General features: G+C 49.2%; 1 long non-coding RNA gene across 2 annotated transcripts; it reads left to right on the top strand.

The window, feature by feature from the left end:
- Positions 1-106: 106 nt before the first annotated feature.
- Positions 107-15,706, top strand: LOC123389713. Of its 2 annotated transcripts, XR_006604346.1 has the most exons (4): positions 107-739; positions 1,256-1,326; positions 2,550-2,812; positions 14,127-15,706. It is a non-coding gene; the product is annotated as an uncharacterized LOC123389713 (long non-coding RNA). The 2 variants fall into 2 exon arrangements; XR_006604345.1 differs by lacking the exon at positions 107-739 and having other exon boundaries at positions 979-1,326.
- Positions 15,707-22,610: the final 6,904 nt, after the last annotated feature.

Genomic DNA, 22,610 nt, shown 5'->3' with positions numbered 1-22,610 from the left:
ATGATTTATTTGGGTAAGATTTTATTTATTTATTTGACAGATAGCCAGAGAGGGAACACAAGCAGGGGGAGTGGGAGAGGGAGAAGCAGGCTTCCTGCCCAGCAGAGGGCCCGATGTGGGGCTTGACCCCAGGGCCCTGGGATCATGACCTGAGCCGAAGGCAGATGCCTAACGACTGAGCCACCCAGGCGCCCCCAGCATGATTTTTTGAGGGGCACGGTGACTATATTGACCTCACCCATTGCCTTTGATTCCGTAGTGCTTGTTAGAGCCTGCTGCTTCCTGAGATACACTACCTACGTGTGTCTGCTTACAGGGTGGGGGCGTCTTCAGAGATACATTCTGGACTCTATGGGGCTGGGGAGGTGACTTGAGAGATTCTGCCAGAGAAGGCGTTGTTTATTTCTAAAGCCACAAGAAACCGAAGGTTCATCCGTTTAATTTAGTTAAAGGCGGTTGTTGTGGTCAGATGTCCTCAGGACCTGCTCCCCCTCCCTGAAAGCTGTTACCACTGTGTTAGGTGACCTGACCCCACCACCGCCAGCGCGCAGACTCCTCACCGCAGTGTTCCCATGGGGTGTGCCGTTCGACATCTGGGCGAGCAGCAGGCCCGCACCCCGAGGCTGGCCGTCCTCTCGCTCTGTGTTTGCACTGATGCATGTGACGCGCTGAGATCCAGGGTTTAACTTCTGCCACACACCGGCTCGTTCTCTGTGAAGTTCGGCAGACGGCAGCCTAGGTAGGACACCCAGTGGGTTTGGAGGGTGCAACACGGATCAGGTGGTCCTCGGGGAAAACTTGGAAGTCTCAGTGATGCTCTTCTGCATTCCCGAGACCTCTCTGTTGCGTTTGTATGGCATTAAGGCCTTGAAGAAACACTGAAAACTCCCCGAAGTCTGGCCACACGGCTGTATCTTTTCTGCATCAGGTTATATATGCTGATGACTTTAGGACCGGATGGCCCTCCCTTGTACGGATGGGCCTTTAGCTTCTCGTAATTAGCAGTGGTGCAGTAGTGAACATGATATCTGTGGGCTCCATTTCTGAAGGTAAAAGTGGTCTGTTCAAAGGAATTCATATTTAAAATATTAAAGTAAATTATTAATGGGTCCAACCAAAGGACCTTCTGCAAAGTACCGGTTAATGAAAGCATCCCCAGGGTTCTCCCTACTTCTGAGCCAGTGTCGGGAACCTGGACCATTGCAGGCAGGGTGATCTTACCATTTTCATTTGCTTTTTGCCCCCTTGTCTGAAGGAAGAATCTTTGCTCGAAATCCTGTGGATTTGAATGCTGACTCCACCACTTAACTGGGTGTGAGGACCTGGGTAAGTGTGCCTCCTTGGGCCGGTTTCATCGTCTATGAAGTAGGTATATTGGAAATAAAAAAAAAAAAGATGTGAATCTCAATGACCTGAATTCCTTGGGGGCACTTATATCTACACCTGTAGTTTGCCTTCCTGTCAGGGGAGCCCTTGAAGCGCTCTGGGATGTGGCTGATAGTTTTTGCAATGGTACATTAAGAAAAACTAACATACATGCATTTTTGTAATTTAAATGTTAGACATTAGGGGCACCTGGGTGGCTCAGTGGGTTAAGCCTCTGCCTTCGGCTCAGGTCATGATCCCAGGGTCCTGGATCGAGCCCCGCATCGGGCTCTCTGCTCAGCGGGGAGCCTGCTTCCTCCTCTCTCTCTGCCTGCCTCTCTGCCTACTTGTGATCTCTGCCAGTCAAATAAATAAATAAAATCTTAAAAAAAAAAATGTTAGACATTAATATGAAGGCCTGTGTAATTTGTTCTCCCCAAAGGTAAAAACTTAATGGTTTGGGTTTTTTTTTAAGATTTTATTTATTTGACAGGGAGAGATCACAAGTAGGCAGAGAGGCAGGCGGGGGGGGGGGGGAGAAGGCTCCCTGCTGAACAGAGAGCCTGAAATGGGGCTCGATCCCAGGACCCTGAGATCATGACCTGAGCCAAAGGCAGAGGCTTAACCCACTGAGCCACCTAGGTACCCCAAAACTGAATAGTTTTGAAGAGCAACCCTCCTAATAATTGCCTTTCATGTATGCAGCCATTACAAAATATGCAGCTTGATTGATGGTTATTTATAAATTAGTGTGGGGTAATACGCTTGGCGGGGGGACATAAGTCATTGTGGGAGATGAACTTAGAGTCTTCAGTGTTGGAAATGGACTGATTGCACCATGTCCCAGCACAGTTTAAAGCCAGAGAGATTGGTATTAAACAAACACACAGTGAAGCTTTTGTGCTGTGAGGTGGTTAGTTTTCAAAGCAGAAGTTGTCCACATGTGAGCGTGACCCTGTTTTCAGACAGACTTGAGTGCCTACCCTAGGAGAAGCCAAGGGCTGGCAAGTACAGGAGGCCTTGCCTCGCTGGGTCTGAGTCCTCGGGTGGGGGGAGGGGGGCCCGCAGCACACCCTTTGAACCCAGGTTGAGGGGGTGTTTGCTTTGCAGAGGCTCTTGGTGCAGACCTCTGGCACACCACGAGTGTACCTGTTGGTGAGGGCTGTGGCTTTCCTTCGTTGTAGGTTGGGGTTGTGCCACTGTGAGCTGCCAGCAGTGTTTAGGGCTCCCGATCACGTACAGACCTGCCTCTGAGAGCTTAAAGGAGTCTTAGGTTGGATCCAGCTTCCGCAGCGGGCAGGCCTAGCAGGCTGAGAGCAGTCCTGCAGCTGACGGAGAAAGAAGGCTCCGGTCCTCGGGGCAGCCTGCCGCCACCGTTCTCTGGGCTGCTCTGAGCCACCTGGGCCAGTGGACTCCTCACCCTGATGTCCTCCAGGAACCCACCAAGGTATGTGCCACGCTAGCTTTGAGATTTGAGAGGAGAGTCTTAAACCATTGATAACTCCTTGGGGGTATTAATGCCAGGGCTGAGATACCTTCGGGGGACAGGGGAGCCCCTACCAGTGGTCCCTGGGTGCCGGGGGAGGAGGTTGATGGCTTCCCCCAGCTCTTCCCCAAAAGCCAGTCTTGTAACCACCGTGGCAGGGATGGTTTCAAGGTGAATCTAGAAATTGGTAACTTCCAGGAAACTCAGGGGAACCTGAACACAGGGCCTCATGCTTGTGTACACTTGGGTCTGGCATATTAAGGCTCGACTCTTGCCCATCTCAGTGTTTGTCAGATGCGCTGGACTGCGAGCCACAGTAAGAATGATCTGTGGCCACCGAGACCCGAGTGCGGAGATAAATGCATACTCACTGTGTACTAAGAGCTGAGCAGTTCCTCCCTCTGTGTGTGCACGCCACTCCGGTCTCTTGCTGCTCACAAGACGGATTGCTCTTTGTGGTCCTATGGCATGGATTTCACCACCAGATCGGAAACCCAGGCTCCCTGGGCTCCGTGGCTGGCCCAGACAGTTCTTGAAGGAACGAGTGGGTAAAAGGTGGCTTGAAATTTCCTAGGTTTTCATGAAAAGTCCCTCATTTCTCCTCTTGGGCTTTCACGGTGTGTTGAGAAGCAGGGTGTGGTTGGTGAAGAAAGAGCTCGACCCTGGGGGTCTATGAGGTGGAGGCGGCCCCCACCATGGGGTGTGGGAGGGACGGTGCCTCCCGTGACAGCTGATGAGCACACGCCTGTTAGCCGCCATCCTCTGTTCCCTCGTCAGAGTCTAGGAGGGATCACCCCGGGGTTCTCCATGAGCCTGCAGCCTCTGTGTCCCCCGTTTCCTCTCTCCCCTCAGATGGCACAGTTCTCAGGCTGCCTGCACGTCAGAGTCCGCCGTGCTCAGGCAAGCTAGATGGTTCTCCCTGGGGTGGGCCGCAGGCGCCAGCATTTTCTAAGCCCCTCCAGCTGAGGATCCCTGTGCAAGCGCCTAGGCGCGTCCTGCAGAAAATGTAGAAGGGAATGTTGCTTTGGCCCTTTCCAGACTGTTTCCTAGGCAGGTGGCCAGTGTCACTGGACTCTGCCATCGCGGAGGCTGAGGGCAGCTGGTGCCGTCAGACTACTCTGGCCCTCCCCTCGGGCGCTGCCTGCCCATCCACCTTCAGTCCCGCAGGCTTGGAGGAAGTCTGGACTTGAGCGGGTTCCTCCGGGGCAGGGTGCTTTCCTGAGCTTGGCAGGAGGAAGTTTGCACCCACAAGCCTTCAGGGTGTGGTGAATCATGGCTCACCAGGAGTGGCCCAGCAGGTGTGCCCCCAGGACGCCTCTCCTGCACCTGCTTGGGAATAGGTCACCTCGGGAGGGGTTTAATACAGATTCCTGGGCGCTCCACCCACATACGCCAATGCAAAGGTTGGGAGTGGGGACAGGGTATCTGGAGAAGAACACAAAAATGGATCCTAAGTCCTGCCACCTGGTTACGTCTGTTTACATTTTAAAGATGACATTGATAGTAGTGCATGTCGGGGGAAGATCACACAGGAAGGTCCCAGGTGAGGAGTCTTCCTCTCCTGAGTGGCTTCCTGGGTGCCCGCGTGTGGCCTGCAGTAGAGCGGGGAGCTGGGCTGTTGCACCATCTCAACCTGGAACCCAGGGACCAGTCCCTGCCCCAGGATCACCGGGTGGGGTGCGCCCACCACACCCCAAGTCTCCCTGCCTTGTCTCGAGGTACTGGGTGTCTTTTATAAAACATGGCTCTGTGTGTGCCTGTGTATATGTATACCTGAAAAACAGTATACGGAAGGGGTCTCAAGACGCCCCAGACCGCACTTGGTACCTCTTTCCCGCCTGGGCAGGTGTGCCCTGACGTTGTGCCCTGACTGTTGCTCGTGGAACATCACCCTTCTCCCATTTCCCAGATCAAGAGCTGAGGCTTCGGTGACTGGCTTTGTGGCCGCTGACCCGTGCGAGGCCTGGAGCCTCGTGCTTCCTGTGTCACCCATCTTGGCTAGTTCATGAGCCCCCCTGCCTCAGTTCCCCCATCTATAAAGAAGGTTGTGAGGATGAAGTGAGGTAATGCCTAAAATGGGAGGGTCCCCAGCACTGTGGCCATGAGTGTGCTCTCTGTTCCTTCATGGGGGAGGTGAAGTGATCTCTCAAGACCGGCAAGTGGTGGTGGGCTGGAAGCTGTCCCCAGCGAGGGGAGAGCACTCTGGGGGAGGAGTGGGGTGCGCAGAGGTCAGCGGACAGGTTAGGTGCAGCGAGTGTCATAAGGAACGGTTTAGGTGACACTCCCGGGTTCTGTCCGGACCCACCTCCCAAGGGCAGGAACTGTCTCTTCCCAGTGGCGCATGGCCTTGACCTCGACCTCAACACAGGAGCAGGTGGGCTCCTGAGGAGCTGCCTGGGACCTGACAACCCAAAGAAATCCCACGTTAAGTTAGCTCCCAGGCAGGGTTGCCTCCCTCCGTCCACCACGTGGGTTTCACTCCAGCGGTGGAAGCCAGAGCGTCGACAGATGTTCCCGACATGGGTAACTGGCCTGCAGGGCACCAGACCAGTGACTGCAGTCCTGCACGGCTCCCAGCAGGCTGGGAGGCCCCAAAGGGATGGGGGGGGTGGCGGGGAGGCGGTCAGTTGTTTCCAGGGTGCTGACTGGCCACTTCTGAGGCCAGGGAGGAGGGACCAAGCTTGGGCCACAGGCCCTGGCATTCCTGCTGGTGTTCTCAGTGGGTACCAGCAGCGAGGATTTCCCGTCCTGGGCGTGACCTGGCAGGGCCCAGTGTCCACCCCACTGGAACCTTCTCCCGTAGAGGCCTCTCCCTCCTTTTAAAATTTACTCGATTCAGGGGCTCTATCAGATGCAGTTCTCTGATTTACGTCAGCCCCCAAGCTGCCCTTCTGCCCACTTTTTGAAAAGGCTGTCTGTCCCCTTCTTTTTTTAAGATTTTATTTATTTGACAGACAAGAGATCACAAGCAGGCAGAGAGGCAGGCAGAGGTAGAGGGAGAAGCAGGCTCCCCGCTGAGTGGAGAGCCTGACGAGGGGCTCTATCCCAGGACCCTGGGATCAGGACCTGAGCCGACGGCAGAGGCTTTAACCCACTGAGCCACCCAGGCGCCCCTGTCTGTCCCCTTCTTTTCTGTTTATCTTCTGTGTCCCCTCCTGGGAGAGCCCTTCTGACCCTCCACTCCTGCACTGTTCTCTCTGCTCCTTGTTTCTCGTCATGTCTGCTTTTGTTTGGCGTCTCCCTGTCTTCCCTGGAGGCTGTGTACGTTCGCTTGAGCCTGTCCCCCTGCCCCTCACAGGAGCAGACAGTTTGTAGTGGTTGGAAGGACGAGGGCCTCTCCACCGAAAGGGTCAGGGAGTGGCCAAGCCAGGATCCTAATCCAGATCTGTACCCCCTGCCCCCCGCCCCGTCCTGTAGGAGGCACTGGGTTCCAATTCCTAAGGACTAGGGAGTGTGGGGTGGTAGGACTCAGGGCAGGTTCCTTAACCTGAGCCTGAGTTTGCTCTCCTGGAAAGTAGGGATGACAAAGGTGACCGCCTTGCAGTGCTGTGAGAAGCTATAAATCCTGTCGCGTGCTCTTGGTATGGGTTCCACAAACCCTGGTGTTGGGGTTCTGGCTAGTGACCAAAAAAGAGACGGCTGTGGGACCTCCTGCCTAACCCCAGTCAACTCGGGTGACCTCAGAGACCTTTTGTCACTTGTGCGCCAGCCAGCGATGCAAGCAGATGCCGAAATCTTGTCCCACTTCCTTGGGAGCCAAGCACCCTACAAAGGCCCGACCCCCACTGGGGAACCTGTGGTTGCCCTTGAATGTCTCCCTAAGGCCAGGAGCCCTGCATTCTCCTGCTGTGACTCACTTCCTGTTTGGGCCAGGAATTTGGAAGCCGGGAAGGAGCTCAGAGAGCTCCATGGGAACGGCTGGGCCCGCCCACCAGAGCCTTAAAGGGACAGCTGTCCCAGCCCAGGGCTTGTGGGGGTAGGGGTGGTCCCCCGGTAAGGGGGGGGCACGTTGACGAAGTTAGGATATGAACCCAGGGGGTCTGCTGCCAGATCCCACAGCCGCCACCTTGTCCCCTAAGGAACCTCCCCACCCCACTTGTGCCGTGCCCAATCCAGTTGTTGTGCCAGTTTGGAAAGGACCCACACTGCCAACACCTTACTGTCTTGTCCTTTGTTGCACGTCCTATCAAGCTGGGTAACCATATCCCAGACTGATGGCAAAAATCCCATGAGATCCTGTTTGCCGGGGACGGCACACACAGACGCGGGTGGGGACAGATAAGTGATTGGGGCCAGCAGCCCAGAGACAACAGTGGGTTGCAGGGCGCATGTCCCCTTCAGTGCCTGTGCTCAAATTCATGTGTTTGGTCCAACAGAGCACCTGGGGGTGGGGCTGACCTTGGCCTAACTTGGGTCAGGACCTCGGGAGAATGCCTGGGTGGATGCTTTCCTAGGCTCCTTCAGAAGCCCCTGTCCGGTTTTCTGGGCCTCACCTTGACCACTTGTAAAATGGACCCTCTCCCCGGTTCTGGCTTTGGGATCTGGGACACTCGGCCATCAGTGGGCTGTAACTTGCAGATACTTGTCCTCAGGGCTCAGACACTGCTCCCCCAACCTCCACCTCCCTCCCACTCCTAAGCTGTACCACATGGGGTGCTGGCAGTGCCCTTGGCCTGGCCATCCTTGGTTCTTGTTGTGGCTGTAGTTCTTCTGCTAGCCTTTGGTAGAAGATGTCTGTGGCTGTGGACAAAGCAGGCTCTGGCTTCTCAGTGTGCAGCTAGCTGGGGACCAGACAGACAGGAATGGACCTGCCAATCCTACAGGAATTTATGTAGTGGGCAACAGGAAAGGGGCCAGGCATCCTCCTAGCCCCATTTCTCAACGGTCTCTTGTAAGGTTATGGCACAACCCCTGAGGCATGTGTGTCCCAGCCTCTTTTGCCAGTGGAGAAGCTAGGGCTCAGAGAGGTTGAGTGACTTGTCTGGGAGATGCCCAGCTGTGACTCAGACACAGGGTTGTGTTTCTCTAAAAAGTCTGGACTTTTCTCCTGTGTGACTTTCCGTACCTGAAACAGGCACGATCCTTCTTTTCCCTGGAACTTGGGGGTACAGCGGGCAGCATGACGCTGACATCATTTTGTGTGTCTAACTTTTTTTTTTTTTTTTTTTTTTTTGACGACTCTGGTCAAATGGTGGTGTTTTGTGGTCTCAACATCAAGAGAGATAAACCGCGTCTTTTCCCAAGCAGTCATGCTTTTTCTGTATTGTAAGAATGAAATTCTTTATCAAGGTGGCTGGTTCAGGATCCTAGAAGCACACTACTCAGAGAAACAGGACACCACCGGAGGACTAACCTGAGTAACACTGATGGACAGTCTCTGTGTGGAGACCACCTGGGTTTGAATCCCAGTTCTGCTGACGAGCTGTGTGACCTTGAGCAGAGCCTCTCAGTCTCTTCCTCTGTAAGATGTGCAGAAGGATAGTCTCTCTTCCACGTTCTTAGGAGGCTTACATGAGTTTAACGAGTGAGTATTTGTAAACTTCTTAGGCTAGTGCTTGCCATATAGTTCGTACAGACCTTGACACTGGTAGTCAGTCTTCTTTCTGGGCCCGGAGTCCAAAAAACTACAGGCCGAGGGCCAAATCCATCCCACTGGCTGGTTTTCTCCCTAAGCTCCATTTAGACTTGTCTGTTCACATTATTGTCCTGGGCTGTTTTGGCGCCTCAACGGCAAGAGCTGAAGAGTTGCAACAGACACCTTACAGGTCACAGAGCCAAAAATACGGACTGTCCTATCCTTTACAGGAAGCACTTGGCTGCCCTCCTCTCCCAGAGCACGTCCTGTGATGTAAAACAGTAGATGGGCTTGTGGTGTAGGCATTTGTCTAGCTGTCTGCTCCTCGTCACATTAAATCGAGGACCCCCTCCCTCCTCGGTGCACGTGGCTCTGCCATACCTTCCTATCAGTCTCTGCGATGTCACTTACTTTATTTTGTTTGGAGTCTGTTGCAAAATGCGTTGCAGTGCACTTTTACTTTTTATTTTTTAAAGATTTTATTTATTTGACAGAGATCACAAATAGGCAAGAGAGGCAAGTGGGGTGGGGGTGGGGAGCAGGCTCCCCGCTGAGCAGAGAGCCCGATTCGATTCGATTCAGGGTTTGATCCCAGGGCCCTGAGATCATGACCTGAGCCAAAGGCAGAGGCTTAACCCATTGAACCACCCAGGCGCCCCTGCAGTGCACATCTTTTGTGCTCATGTGGGAGATTTCTAGATATCAAGAAGTGGACATTCTGGGTCAAAAGCATTGATAACATCTAAAAGTTTCTACTCCCAGGGTGGCTGGCTGTCTCTGTTGGAGGAACGTGAGACTCTTGGTCTTGGGTTGTGAGTATGAACCCCATGTGGGGTGTAGGGATTATTTAAATAAGTAAAAAGTTAAGAAAAAAGGAAAGTTTATGATGGAGACTCTACGGTTATCTTCCCAGAAGGCCAGTTTTTACTACCTCTGGCTTTGTCTAAAAGTACCCATTTCCCCCCTCTCCACCCTGGAGGGCTGATTCTTTTCAAATTAACTTACAGTTGTGGTTTATAGCTCTAATAAAAGCCCCAAAGGATTTTTGGAAATGGGTCAGAAGTATTTAAGTTCAGTCAAAAGAATTTACAGTTGAGAATAGCTAAAGAAATTTTGAAATAAAAAATTAAAACAAAAAGTAGTAATAAGTAGAAGATAGTAGCACCGGTAGTAAGACAGGATAGAACGCTCCAAAAAATACTCTTGTTTATAGAAGAACTTGATACTCCAGCAGGAAATAGCACAAAATGAGGGGATGGATCAGTCAACAGATGACATCAGGAACATTGTTTGGAGGGAAGGTTCACGCTCCCAGATATATGGACAGATTATAACGAGCTAAATGTTAAGAGATGCTCAGCAGGGAGCCTGCTGCTCCCACTCCCACTTCCCCTGCATGTGTTCCCTCTTTCTCTGTCTCTCTCTGTCAAATGAATATTTAAGCAATTAAAAGCTGAGGGAACATATATGTGAATATTTAGCTTTGTAAGTGTAAAGGTACTGGGACATTTTTGTGTGTGTGTGTGACAGTATTTTTAAACAAACAACTTGAGGGTGCCTGGGTCGTTTGGTGAAGCATCCGACTTTAGCTCAGGTCATAATCTCAGGGTCCTGGGATCCAGCCCCACATCAGGCTTCCTGCCCAGCTGGAAGTCTGTTTGTTCCTCTGCCCACCCCCTCCCTGCTCACGCTCTCTCTCAAATAAATAAAATCTTTAAAGAAAACAGTTAAAAATAAAATCTTGATTATAAGAGTAATCGATTATAAGTGTAAAAACGACCGATATAAACAAACTTGAAAAAGAGACCATGACAGTTATGGCAAATCTAATGTATGTATATATATATCTCTGTCGACATACACATGTGCACATGCACATACCTGAATAAGAGAGTAAAACACCTAAAAGGAAAAATGAACAAAAAATGCGAATACGGAGTTTCCAGAAGCAGAAATACAAATGAGCAATCAACATCTGAATCCCAAGTTCAGCCTTACTTTGTGAAATTCAGATTTGAAAAGGAGATTCTGTGGGTTTTTTTTGTTTTTGTTTTTGTTTTTAAAGATATCTATCTATTTGGCAGAGAGAGCACAAGTAGGCAAAGCGGGAGGCAGAGGGAGAAGCAGCCTTCCCTCTGAGCAGGGAGCCTGATGCAGGACTCCATCCCAGGACCCTGGGATCATGACCTGAGCTGAAGGCAGATGCTTAACTGACTGAGCCACCCAGGCGCCCCAAGACTGTGATTGGAATAAGTTTCTGAGAAGCTCCGTTGCTACTACCCAGCACCAGGAAGTCTGAGATGATGTACCTGCAGCACACGCTACTCCTAACAGGACAGCCTGCCTGCCACACGTTGAAAATTCAGTTGGCCACATACAGGAAGATCTCTAAAGACAGTCATTGTTTCCTACCCTCTAATTCCAGTTTCGAAGCATTAATCCCAGTGGGGCGATAATCAAGAGTTGTGGAAGGCAGTCCTTTAGCAACAATACAAAGTGTAGTACTTGGAGTAACAAGACAGCGTAAACCCAATGCTAGGAGACTGATCAAACATGCCAATTTCACTAGGTGGGTAAGCCTTGGTAAAGCACACTGTTGACAGATATCTTAAGAAACGGGAGAATGCTGTTCACATGACAAACACACACGGCAAGATCTTCATTTGACCAGAATGGTGCCAGGCAGCGAGTTTTCAATAAATGTTAGCTACTGTCGTTATCAAGGATTGCAGACTCTCAAAGGACCATTCAGTTGTTTGTTGATATATTCTGTGCTCTGTTGACGTTCATCTGGTATGTGAGCCAGGTGGGGAGGGCTGTGGGGGCAGCGTCCCTGGTGTCCCTGGCTTTTCTCTTCCTGTTCCTCGGCTCCCTGGGGCTTCAGCTGGCCCTGTTTCTGGCTGGGCACTGCCACCTAGAGGCTCCTGGCCCACAGGGCAGCTGTCCCTTAAAGCCCTTCACTCCGGACACTGGGCCCGGGTGTCCCAAGACCCTCTTCTTGACTGTATTTTAAGATTTCTTTTTTAGTTACAAAATTTTTTTTTTGGTTTTATAGTAATCTCTACCCCTGCAATGTAGGGCTTGAACTCATGACCCCAAGAACAAGAGTCACATGCTCTTCTGACTGAGCCAGCCAGGCGCCTGCTCTGAGAAATTTTTTTTTTTTTAGGGTGGTTTTAGGTTCACAGCACAATTGAGAGGAGGTATAGAGATTTCTCGCACACCCCCACCTCACCCCCCATGCACAGCCCCTCCCACTGTCAACACCCCCACCAGAGTGGGACATATATGTTTACAGTCGATGAACCCACATGGTCTACATCATTGTTTGTTGTTTCCGTATGAGTTCATCTTGGTAGTGTGCGTTCCGTGGGTTAGGTAGGACCCATACAATGACGTGTATCCATCATTATGGCATCATAGAGACTGGGTTCACTGCCCTAAAAATTCCCGGTGCTTCATCTGCTCATCAACCTCTGGCAACCACACTCCTCTTTTTACTGTCCCATACTTTTTTTTTTTTAAGGATTTTGTTTGTTTATTTACTGTGAAAGAGAGAGAGAGAGAGAGAGAGAGCAAGCGCACCAGCAGGGGGAGCAGCAGAGGGGGAGAGGGAGAAGCAGAGTCCCCGCTGAGCAGGGATCCCGACGCAGGGCTCAATCCCAGGTCCCTGGAATCATGACCTGAAGGCAGACACTTAACCGACTGAGCCGCCCAGGCACCCCACTGTGTCTATACTTTATCTTTTCCAGAATGTCGTATAGTTGGAGACAGACAGTGTATAGCCTTTTCAGACTGGCTTCTCTCACTTAGTAATGGTGCATTGAACTTTCCTCCCTGTCTCTCCGTGCCTGAAAGCTAATTTCTCCTTCGTGATGAATAGTGTTCCATTGCCTGGATGTATCACAGTTAATGAACAAAGCTGCTGTAAACATTCACATACAGGATTTTGTGTGGACATAAGCGTTCAACTCCTTTGGGTAAATACAGCAGGGGGGCGGGCAGCAGTTGCTGGATCATAACAGTGGGCGTCTGTTGGGTATTGTAAGAAACCACTAGAGTCTCCTCCAAAGTGGCTGTTCCATTTTTTGTTCCCATAAATGAATAACGGTACCTGTTGCTCTGCATCCTCACCAGTATTTGATGTTTTCAAGGTTCGGATTTTGGCCATTCGAACAGGTATGTGACAACCTCTCCCTATCGTTAAAATTTGCATTTCCTGATGATACATGATGAGGATCTTTTCACAAGCTCATTTGCCATCTGTGTATCTTCTTTGGAGAGGTGTCTGTTAAGCTCTGCTGCCCCCTTTTTAAAATCAGGTTATTTGTTTCCTTATTGGTTTTTTTTGTTTTTTTTTAAAGATTTCATTTTTAAGTAATCTCCACACCCAACATAGGACTGGAACTCACAGCCCTGAGATCAGAGTCGCAGGCTCCGCCAACTGAGCCAGCCAGGTGAATTTTAAGAGCTCTTGGTGTATTTTGGGTAGCAGTCCTTTATCAGATGTGTCCTTTTTTTTTTTTTTTAAAGATTTAAAAATTTTTTAATTTATTTTAGTGACAGATCATAAGTAAGCAGAGAGGCAGGCAGAGAGAGAGAGAGAGAGAACAGGAAGCAGGCTCCCTGCTGAGCAGAGAGCCCGATTTGGTGCTCGATCCCAGGACCCTGGGATTACGACCTGAGCTGAAGGCAGAAGCCTCAACGCACTGAGCCACCCAGGTGCCCCTCAGATGTGTCCTTTGCAAGTATTTTTCTCTTGGTCCGTGGCTTGTCTTCTAATTTTCTTGATGTTGTTTGTCTTTTATAGGGCAGAAGTTTTTGTTTGTTTTGTTTGTTTATTGGAGAGCGAGCAGAGGGAGGGACAGAGGGAGAGAGACAAGGAAGACTCTGCATTGAGTGTGGAGCCCCACATGGGGCTTGAGATCATGACCTGAACCAAAATCAAGAGTTGGTTGTTCAACCAGCTGAGCCACCCCGGGGGTCCCTGGAGGCCAGGTGTTTTTAATTTTAATGAAGACCAATTCATCAATTATTTCTTCCATGAATTGTGCCTTTGGTGTTGTATCTGAAAATCATGACTATAAATAAATAAAGTAAAATATATAATAAAATAATAAATAAAATAAAATGACGCCAGTGTGGCTCAGTTGGTTAAGCCTCTGCCTTTGGCTTAAGTCCCGCATTGGGCTCCTTGCTCATTGGGAAGTCTGCTTCTCCCTCTGCCTGCTGCTTCCCTAGCTTGTGTTCTCTCTCTCTCTCAAATAAGTAAAATATTTAAAAATTAAATAAAAGTCATCACCATACCCAGTCTTCTATCTGGGTTCCCCTATGTTATGTTCTGGGAGTTCTGTAATTTTACATATAAGTCTGTGATTACAAAAAAATTGGGTGTCCAGTGCTGCAGCCACGGTCACAGTGAGCCCTGGATGGTGGGATCCAGGTCTGCCAGCAGCAACCTGGGATATGAGTGGGGCTGGCTCATTCACTCACAGCCCCTGGAGAAGGAGGAAAGCCTATTTTTTGCTAGTCTGCACACTCTTCTCTGTCACAGAGATACTGCACTTTAAAATTTCTATTTGATAAAAGAAGCAGTGATGTGAATGTAAAAGAGTATAATTCTAAATGCATTGTTCTTGTATAATTTCTCTCTTCCAAGCAACATAGAGGAGTTGATTACCAATATCTTATCAATACCAGGTGCATGAGAAAAAGAATCACAAAACAAGACTCAATCAAGAGAGTGTCACAATCAAGAGAATTGACTATGACTTTGGTCAGGCTACTAACTTCTAAGTTTTCTCATCTGTACAAGAGAATGAACAACAGTATCTTTCCTACGGCAAAAACTGCTCATTATGTCCCAAGATCCTTTCTCCTTCGATTTTTAGCTGGGGGCATATGGCTGTACCAAATAATGACTACACTTCCCAGCCTGCTTTGCAGCTACAGTCATAGAGCTGTGTAACCATGTGACCAAGTTCTGGCCAATGTGGCATCGGTAAAAATGGAATGAAAACTTTTGCATGGGGGGTGGGGTGTTGTCTTTCTCTTCTTTCCTCCTTTCCCTGAGTTGGATTATAGGCGTAATGAGTGGAGCTGGAGCAGCCCTATGGAACATGAGGTCCTTTTAGGAATGGAGAATGGAAGGCATGCATAGAAGACCCCCAAGACAGAAGAAAGTCATTTCCCTGACACCATGGAGCTGCTACACCAGTCCTGGACCATTTCATCTCAGATTTTTATGTCACAGATGTGACACTAAGTCACTGTCCTTTTAGGCTTCTTTCACTTGTAAACTGAATTTAGTCTTAATAAATGCATGATGTCATAGATTTCTTGGGGGAGATTCAATGAGCTATTGTATACAACTTGCCTATCACAATACCTGGCAAAGTGTAAACACTCAGGAAGTGTAAACTCCTTATTAGTACCTTCTGTAGTGTTCAGGTAGAATAACTATCCCTCCTCTCTAGTGAGAGCTCCAGGGAGGAGTGCTTCTGCAAAGAAAAAAAAAACGATCGAGATGGTACTGTTAACTTCTTTTTGGTTCCAAACAATTGCAAAAAAAGAAAACAGCATCTTCATAAACAGCTAATTGCACTAGAAATAATTTCACTTGAGCTGTTGTGTTTACTAGTTGTAGCTGACAAAACCCTGCCTTACAAATTTGCATAGTATTTTAATTGGGAGATAAGTCAGACAGTCTTTTAAATAGCTGTGTTTACAAACACATAGCTCAATTGTTCCATATTTGAAACACAGCCTTTCAAAACAATTTAGTTCCATTCTTCGTGGCTTTCTCTGTTTTAAAATACAAGTGGGAATGTTTTCTAGGAGTCCGTGGCCCCTTTCGACTTTGTGCCTGGTCACCTGTGGGTGGTTCATTTATCAACTATTTAATTCTACTGTTGTCTAATTAATGTCTGTTGTCTAGTTAATGTTGTTCTAAGGTGCTTTTTAACTCTCAGGTTCTCTGCTTTGGTAAAACGCTGCCAGTCTTCTGGACCCAAACCTCGATTCCTAAGGAACTCCACGGGTAAAACAAGGACAGTCAAATTGAAGGAGGAAATTTGTCACAAGGTTTATTATCAATGGATGAAAGGAAAGAGGAGAGAAAGATCAATCAAGATGGATGTCTTAGTCATCTAAGGCGTCTGCCTTCTGCTCAGGTCATGATCCCGGGGTCCTGACATTGAGCCCCACATCAGGATCAGTGGGGAGCCTGCTTCTCCCTCTCCTTCTGCCTTCTGCTCTGCCTGCTTGTGTTGTCTCTCACTCTCTGTCAAATAAATAAAATCTTTAAAAAAAAAAAAAAAGATTGTTACTCTCTTTTTTAAAAGCATTCTTACTTATTTAAGTGATCTCTACAGCCCATGTGGGGCTTGAACTCACAACCCCGAGATCAAGAGTCACACCTTCCACCGATTGAGTCATCCAGGTGCCCCTAAATTACTTCTCTCTTCTTGTTCTCCTTTTTTTTTCTAGTGGAAGTATAATTGTCTTCCCATATCCCAGTTGTTTCCAGCATCCATTACAGCGACTTGATTTGTGCATGTCAGGAAATATCTCCACCAGTAGTGGAGCTACCATCTGTCCCTGCATGAAATTGCTACAATATTATTGACTGACCCTGTCTATACTATACACCCCCAAGACTTACTTTGTAACTGGATGTTTGTACCTCAATCCCTTCACACATTTTGCCCCCCTCCGAGCCGCCTCCTGCATATGGTTACGAGTAGTTGTTTCCGTATAGCTATGGATCAGTTTCTGTCTTGCCTTATTTGTTCGTTTTGTGTCTCAGATTCTGCACACAAGTGAAATCGTCTTTCTCTATGTGACTTGTTTCACTTAGCACAACATCCTCTAGGTCCATCTCTTTTCTCCCAAATGGAGAGACTTTCCTCTTCATCTTGGTTTATACCTGTTTATTTTTCTTTAGGCTAATCCATATCAGGGTTTCAATTGCTTTTTCCTTTTTTTTTTTCAATTGCTTTTTTCCTTTTTTTAAATTTATTTATGTGACAGAGGGAGATCACAAGTAGGCAGAGAGAGAGAGAGAGAGAGAGAGAGAGGAGGAAGCAGGTCCCCGCCGAGCAGAGAGCCCGACATGGGACTCGATCCCAGGACCCTGAGATCACAAACTGAGCCGAAGGCAGAGACTCAAACCACTGAGCCACCCAGGCGCCCATTCATGAAGTTTTTTTGGTTACCAAAGCATGCTCAGTATTTGGGCAAAAATAAAATCTGTCACAATCCCCAAAGTGCGTGTGACCAGACACTTTGCCGTGTGTCTCTAGGGGAGGCCATGTGGACTGGGGGAGACCCCGTGAATCAAGGAATGAGTGCCAGGAGAATTTCTGAGACAGAGTACAAGACACATCCCATTGGGATTGAAGACTAGAATTGAAGTTCACCTAGAAACGGGACCTCAGCTCAAGGGTTAAGCGTTGAGTTGGCAGTTGGCCTTGAAAGGGTTTTAGTGTGTATGTAGTGACTGCTTTTGGTGACCATCTCTCTTCTACACTTTCCAGAGAACCCCACCTTTATTTGGTTCTGCACAGCTGTGGCTTGCTAAGGCCACTACTGAAAGCAACATGAACTGTTTGGCTGAACCACAGACATGGACTCTCACCGTTCTGGTGGCTGGAGGGTCAAAGTCAAGGTGCTGGCAGGGCTGGTTCCCTCTGAGGCAGGTGAGGGAGAATCTGTACCAGCCCTTCTCCTTGCTTCTGCAGCCTCAGGCATCCTTGGCTTGTAATAGGTCATATCTTCACTCTGGGCCTTCACATCATTTTCTCTTTGTGCACGGCTTTATGTCCAGGTGTCTCCTTTTTATAAAGACTCTAGTCTTATCGGGATTAGGGCCCACTCTCATGGCCTTAGCGCAACCTGGTTCCCTCTCTCGGTCAGATAGCTCCCTCTGTTGGTCACATTGCAAAGTCCTGAGAGGGTCTCAATAACTTCCTTGGTTTCAACCAGTTCGGCCCATCACATCCGCGTTCTTCAAAGGGAAACCCCACAGTCGGGTGGCAGGCTAGGGCTACCCCCAGCTTTCCGTATTCCACATGGTATCGCTCTAAAAGCCAACAGCCTAACAACAGCCTAAAAGTTTGAGCTCAGTATTTATCCACGCAGGAGGGGAGCAATTGCACATGACGTTTAGTGCAGGAATCCCTGAAGGATGTTTGAACAGGTCCAGATGGCCTGCATTCTGGGTGAGCAGGTCCAAGTCAGGGAACCTGCCCAGGGTCCCTGGATCCAGGGACAGAGCAGGATTCAGGATTCAGAGCAGGAAAGGCTTTCCCTGGGAGGCTGCACAGCCATGTGGTAGAGAAGGAAGACCTCGGGGACACCTGTCTTGCCTGGAATCCGGCTCTGGACTTGTAGCTAAGTGACCTCAGGCAAGTCACACGACCTCTGTGCATCTGTTTCCCTGTCTTTAAATGGGTTTGATGATAGTACTATCACAGAGAGTCATTGTGAGGCTTAAAGACCATTCCTTCCTTCAATACATACTTACTGGGGTCCATTACTAGATACCTGAAGTCTGTCTAGCAGTAAACATTGAACAAGTTCAGGAGGCAATTATTTATCAAGTGGGGAGGGTGTAAGTGATATTGCCAAAAACAAAGCAGAGAATGAAGAAGAGAGAAAGTGACAGTTTTGTACATGGACCTTCCAACAAAGACCTGAAGGGGAAGAGGGAGAGAGTTGTGAGGGCAGAGGAAGTGCAAAGGCCCTGGGGCAGGAGTGTGCCTGGTGGATTTGAGGGACAGCACAGAAGCCCAGCGTGGCTGGAACAGAGTAGGAAAGTGGAAAGGATGAGCCCGCTGGAAGACCTTGGCCCTACAAAGAAGTCAAGTTGAGCCATTGGAACCATTGCACATGCTTTTGGGGCACTGCTTTGCCCTGGAAACTACGCTGGGTGTCTGGGTCTTGACAAGCTCAGCCCTGCCCCTTAGGGCCATTGGGACTTTGCAAAGAGGGTTTCTGGGGCTGCATCTGGGTCTGCTTAGTTTGGGACTGGGAACTGGTGCTCTTCAAGCCTTTGGAAACGGAATAAATACACCCTTTCAAAATCCAGTGGCTGATTTATTAGAAATGACTTAAAATATTTTTCCTGGGATGGCGGAAGCCTGCTCTCCTGGGTTACTTTTTCTCTTGCCCCCTCTGGTGGCTGAGCTTGGGTCGGTCACTCCTTCACCGCACTCTGGGCAAAGGCTACCAGCCTTTGGGATGGGCACAGATAATACATTCTTTTTTTTTTTTTTTTTTTTTTTTAAGATTTTATTTATTTGACAGAGATCACAAGTAAGATGGAGAGGCAGGCAGAGAGAGAGGGAAGCAGGCTCCCCGCTGAGCAGAGAGCCCAATGCGGGACTCGATCCCAGGACGCTGAGATCATGACCCGAGCCGAAGGCAGCAGCTTAACCCACTGAACCACCCAGGCGCCCTAATACATTCTTTTGAAGCACATTTTTACTTTTACTCAAATCTTTATTTTTAATTTATTTTTACTCAAATCTTTAAAATGTTAGGCTGTTGGCTTTGGAACTCGGCTCCGGTGGGGCTGCTGGACTGAGCTCTTCCCCCCTAACCCCCATGGTCCCCAGTTCCATGCACGCAGGCGCGCGCACACACACACGGACTGTCATTGCCTTAGATAATGATGGTCCGTGTGTGTGCGTGCGCGCATGCATGTGTGTGTGTGTGTCCCCGGGTCCCTACCCTTTTCTGCGCCTGCTCCTTATCTGTCTTGATTCCAGTAATACTGACATTGGGGCTGGATGCTTCTGTGTTTGTGGGGACCTGGGCCCCTTCCCCACTAGATGCCAGTAGCATCTCTTCCCCAGTTGTGACAATACGACATGCCTTTAGACACTGCCGGCTGTCCCTGGGGGAACAGTTGCTTTGAGAACCACTAGTCTCAAGGTATGACCTTAAGCAGACCACGTCACCTCTCTGAGCCTCTGTTTCCTCTTCTATAAAATAGGGATAATACCGCCCAGTGGCATATGTGGTGCATATCTCCACCCAGAGTGGATCATTTTTAATACCCTTTACCTATTTTCTTTTTTTTTGCGACTTTTTCAGATACGATTCACATACCATATACTTCACCCACGTGAAGGTATTATTGGATGGTTTGGGGCATATCACATTACTCATTTAAATATCTGTCATAAAATATGTTATCACATAAGTTGCACCATTCTGACCCTCTTTAAGTGTGCAAACCAGGGGCATTAATTACATTAGGGACAGAACGGTCTGCGATAGTCTGTAGCAATCACAAACACCGGATTTGTCCTTTCTTTCTATCATTAAAAATCTGTTTAAAATTTAAATTTTTAATTGAGGTACCGTTGACATATAATACTATGTTACTTTCAGATGCAAAACAGAGAGATCTGACATTTATGTACATTATGAAATGCTCAGAATGACAAGCACATTTGCCATCTGTCACCGTGCAATGTTATTACAATATTATTGACTACATTTTCTCTGCTGTACTTTTCGTCCCTGGGACTCATTTATTTTTTATTTATTTATTTTTTTTTTTAAAGATTTTATTTATTTATTTGACAGACAGAGATCACAAGTTGGCAGAGAGGCAGGCAGAGAGAGAGGAGGAAGCAGGCTCCCTGCTGAGCAGAGAGCCCGATGTGGGACTCGATCCCAGGACCCTGAGATCATGACCTGAGCCAAAGGCAGCAGCTTAACCCACTGAGCCACCCAGGCGCCCCTCATTTATTTTTTAATAGGAAACTTGTCCCTCTTGATCCCCTTCTTTTGCCCAGGCCTGCCTGTCCCGCTCCTCACTCCCTTCCTTTTAAAGACAAAGGATTTGCAGCTCAAAGAGAAGCATCCATTTCAACCCTCAAGATGCTACTGGAATCCACTCAACTGTTTCCTGAGGGAATTGGAATTTGCATTCACGGAACAGAAATAGCTCACCCCACAGAGCCCACCCTTTCTCGTGGGCTCCTAAGCTGTAAACACAAATAAAAATCCCCAAGTTCTTCTGTGCCAACAGCATGGAAGTAGCTCCCCCGCTCTGTGTCCCCATCACTGTGGCCCCCTCTCCCCCACGAGTGTGTTAACTCTGCCGTTTGCAGGCAGGCACCCTAAGCCCCATGCGGTTGTGGGAGATGCGCACTGCACCCAGACAGAGCGCCGAGCATCCCCAGCCACCAGGAATTTCTTCTCCAAACAGACGCAGGAGCCAGGTCTGTTGGGTTGTGCAGCTGGATGTTCTCAGAATTAACTTCTGGAGAATGCGGTGTTTATGAAAGGGTAAGTAATAAAAATAGGCTGATTTGAAGTTTCTATGTATATTATTAAAACTCGACAGAGCACTGATTAATATAGAGGACTGTGGAATCGCTACGTTATACACCTGAACTAATACTACATCGGGTATCAGTTATACCAAAGAAATACGCTTAACCACCCCGCCCCAAGCCCAACAAAAACCCAGTGCTAACTGTAACAGCTGTTCAGAAGTTAGACCCATGAGAGGTATTTGGGGGAAAGAGGACTGCAGGGCTCTGTCCCCCACGCTGTGGCTTGATGGCCGGCTTTCATGTGTGGGACGCACCCAGCACGCCCACTGTGTATAGTTCGAATGTGATTCCCAGCTGATGCCTCCCTTGTGGTCGCTACTGGCCGATGGCCTTTCCATAAGCAGGGTTTCTACCGTTCTTTTGGAGTCTCTGCATTTCTCTTGGGTGCAGCTCCTGTTCAAGCATGGATCATTGTGTCCCATCTGAAACCCTTCTCCAAGGGAACAGGGCTGTGGCATGTTCAGGAATCGGACTTTACCCTGTTTTTCTGTGTAATTTGCTGGGGAAGAAAGAGTCGCTCTGAGCCTTTCTACTTTGGAGATATCAGTGGGAGCTCACGGAAGATGCCCTTTTATTAAAATCCTCAAAGTAAATTCCAGTGATGAAGCGTGGGCATAGCACGGAGGGTAACAAAACAGCCAGGCATTTCAGGGTGGGCTGGACGGGTGATGCGGGAGCTCTGTCCTAGAGTAATACCGAATGAGATCCTGACACAGTTCTCCTGGGCCACCCCAGCCCCCCTCCCCTCCCGTGTCCCAGAGTCCTCCCTTCCAGGCCACACCTGGTGTGGCTGATGCTTACACCCCACTAAAGGGATGAAGACACTGAGGTTAAGTGAGCCAGCGGACGTCTGAATGTCTAGTGCAAATCTCCCATCCCAAGTCCTGGGGCACCCCACGTTTGGACACTTTTGCATCCCCTATTGTGTGTGTGTTTGGGGAGGGGGGGTGTGTTCCTGATAGCTTTCAGTTTCTCCAGGCCTGTTTCCCCGGGACAGGCCTGTTCCCCACCCCTTGCCTGTCAGAAGTCTGATGGTGGCTTTGTTGGAGGTCTGTTGGGGTGTCCTCATTGTCCCCATGTGTGGGCCCATGTATCCCTTTTTTGGGGCTACCTTAACGAAAGACCCGAAATTCTTATGTGCCAACAGCATGGGAGTAGCCCCCGCTCTTAAAAATGGGGCTTATTTACTGATTGGGTCGCTTAAAAAATGGGAATTTACTCCTCATGGGTCTGGGGGTCAGAGTGTGTGCACAGGGCTGGTCCCTGCCCAGGACTCTGAAGGGGAACCTGTTCCATGCCTCCCCGCTGGCTCGTTGGCGCCCGCAGCCCTGGGTGTCTTGGCTTTGCGGCTGCCCCACTGCTCCCCTCAAGCGTCTGTGTCCAAGCTTTTCTCTTATAAAGACACCCGTCATTGGATTTAGGGCTTTCTCCCCAGTTGGTCTCATCTGAACTACTGCACCTGGAAAGACACTTTATTTCCAGATAAGGTTACATTCTGAGGTTCCAGGTGGAGGAGGATTTGTGGGGGTAGGATGACACACACTCTTCAACCCAAGCCAGCCCCATCTCTGCCTGACCCTCCATCCCAATCTGCTAGGTGACCCATCGGGGCGAAGCGCTCTGCTGAGGTATCTTCCCAGAGGGGCTGTTTGAAGCCAGTGGTGCAAGGACCCTGGCTTGGAAGCCAGAAGACTGAGAGGTGATGGCTTGGTGGCGGACGGGAGAAAAAGGAAAAGGCCTCGTGGGGTCGGGGTCCAGAGCACGGATGGGAAGCCAGCAAGGGAGTTAGAGACCCTTTGTCATGTGGCTCCTGCTTGTGATGAGAGAC

The sequence above is a fragment of the Mustela putorius genome, unplaced genomic scaffold, assembly GCF_011764305.1.
Source record: "Mustela putorius furo isolate JIRA1106 unplaced genomic scaffold, ASM1176430v1.1 tig00004007_pilon_pilon_pilon, whole genome shotgun sequence".
Classification (NCBI taxonomy): Eukaryota; Metazoa; Chordata; class Mammalia; order Carnivora; family Mustelidae; genus Mustela; species Mustela putorius.
Note: the sequence above shows the minus strand (reverse complement) of the source record. Positions and strands in the feature narration are given on the sequence as shown.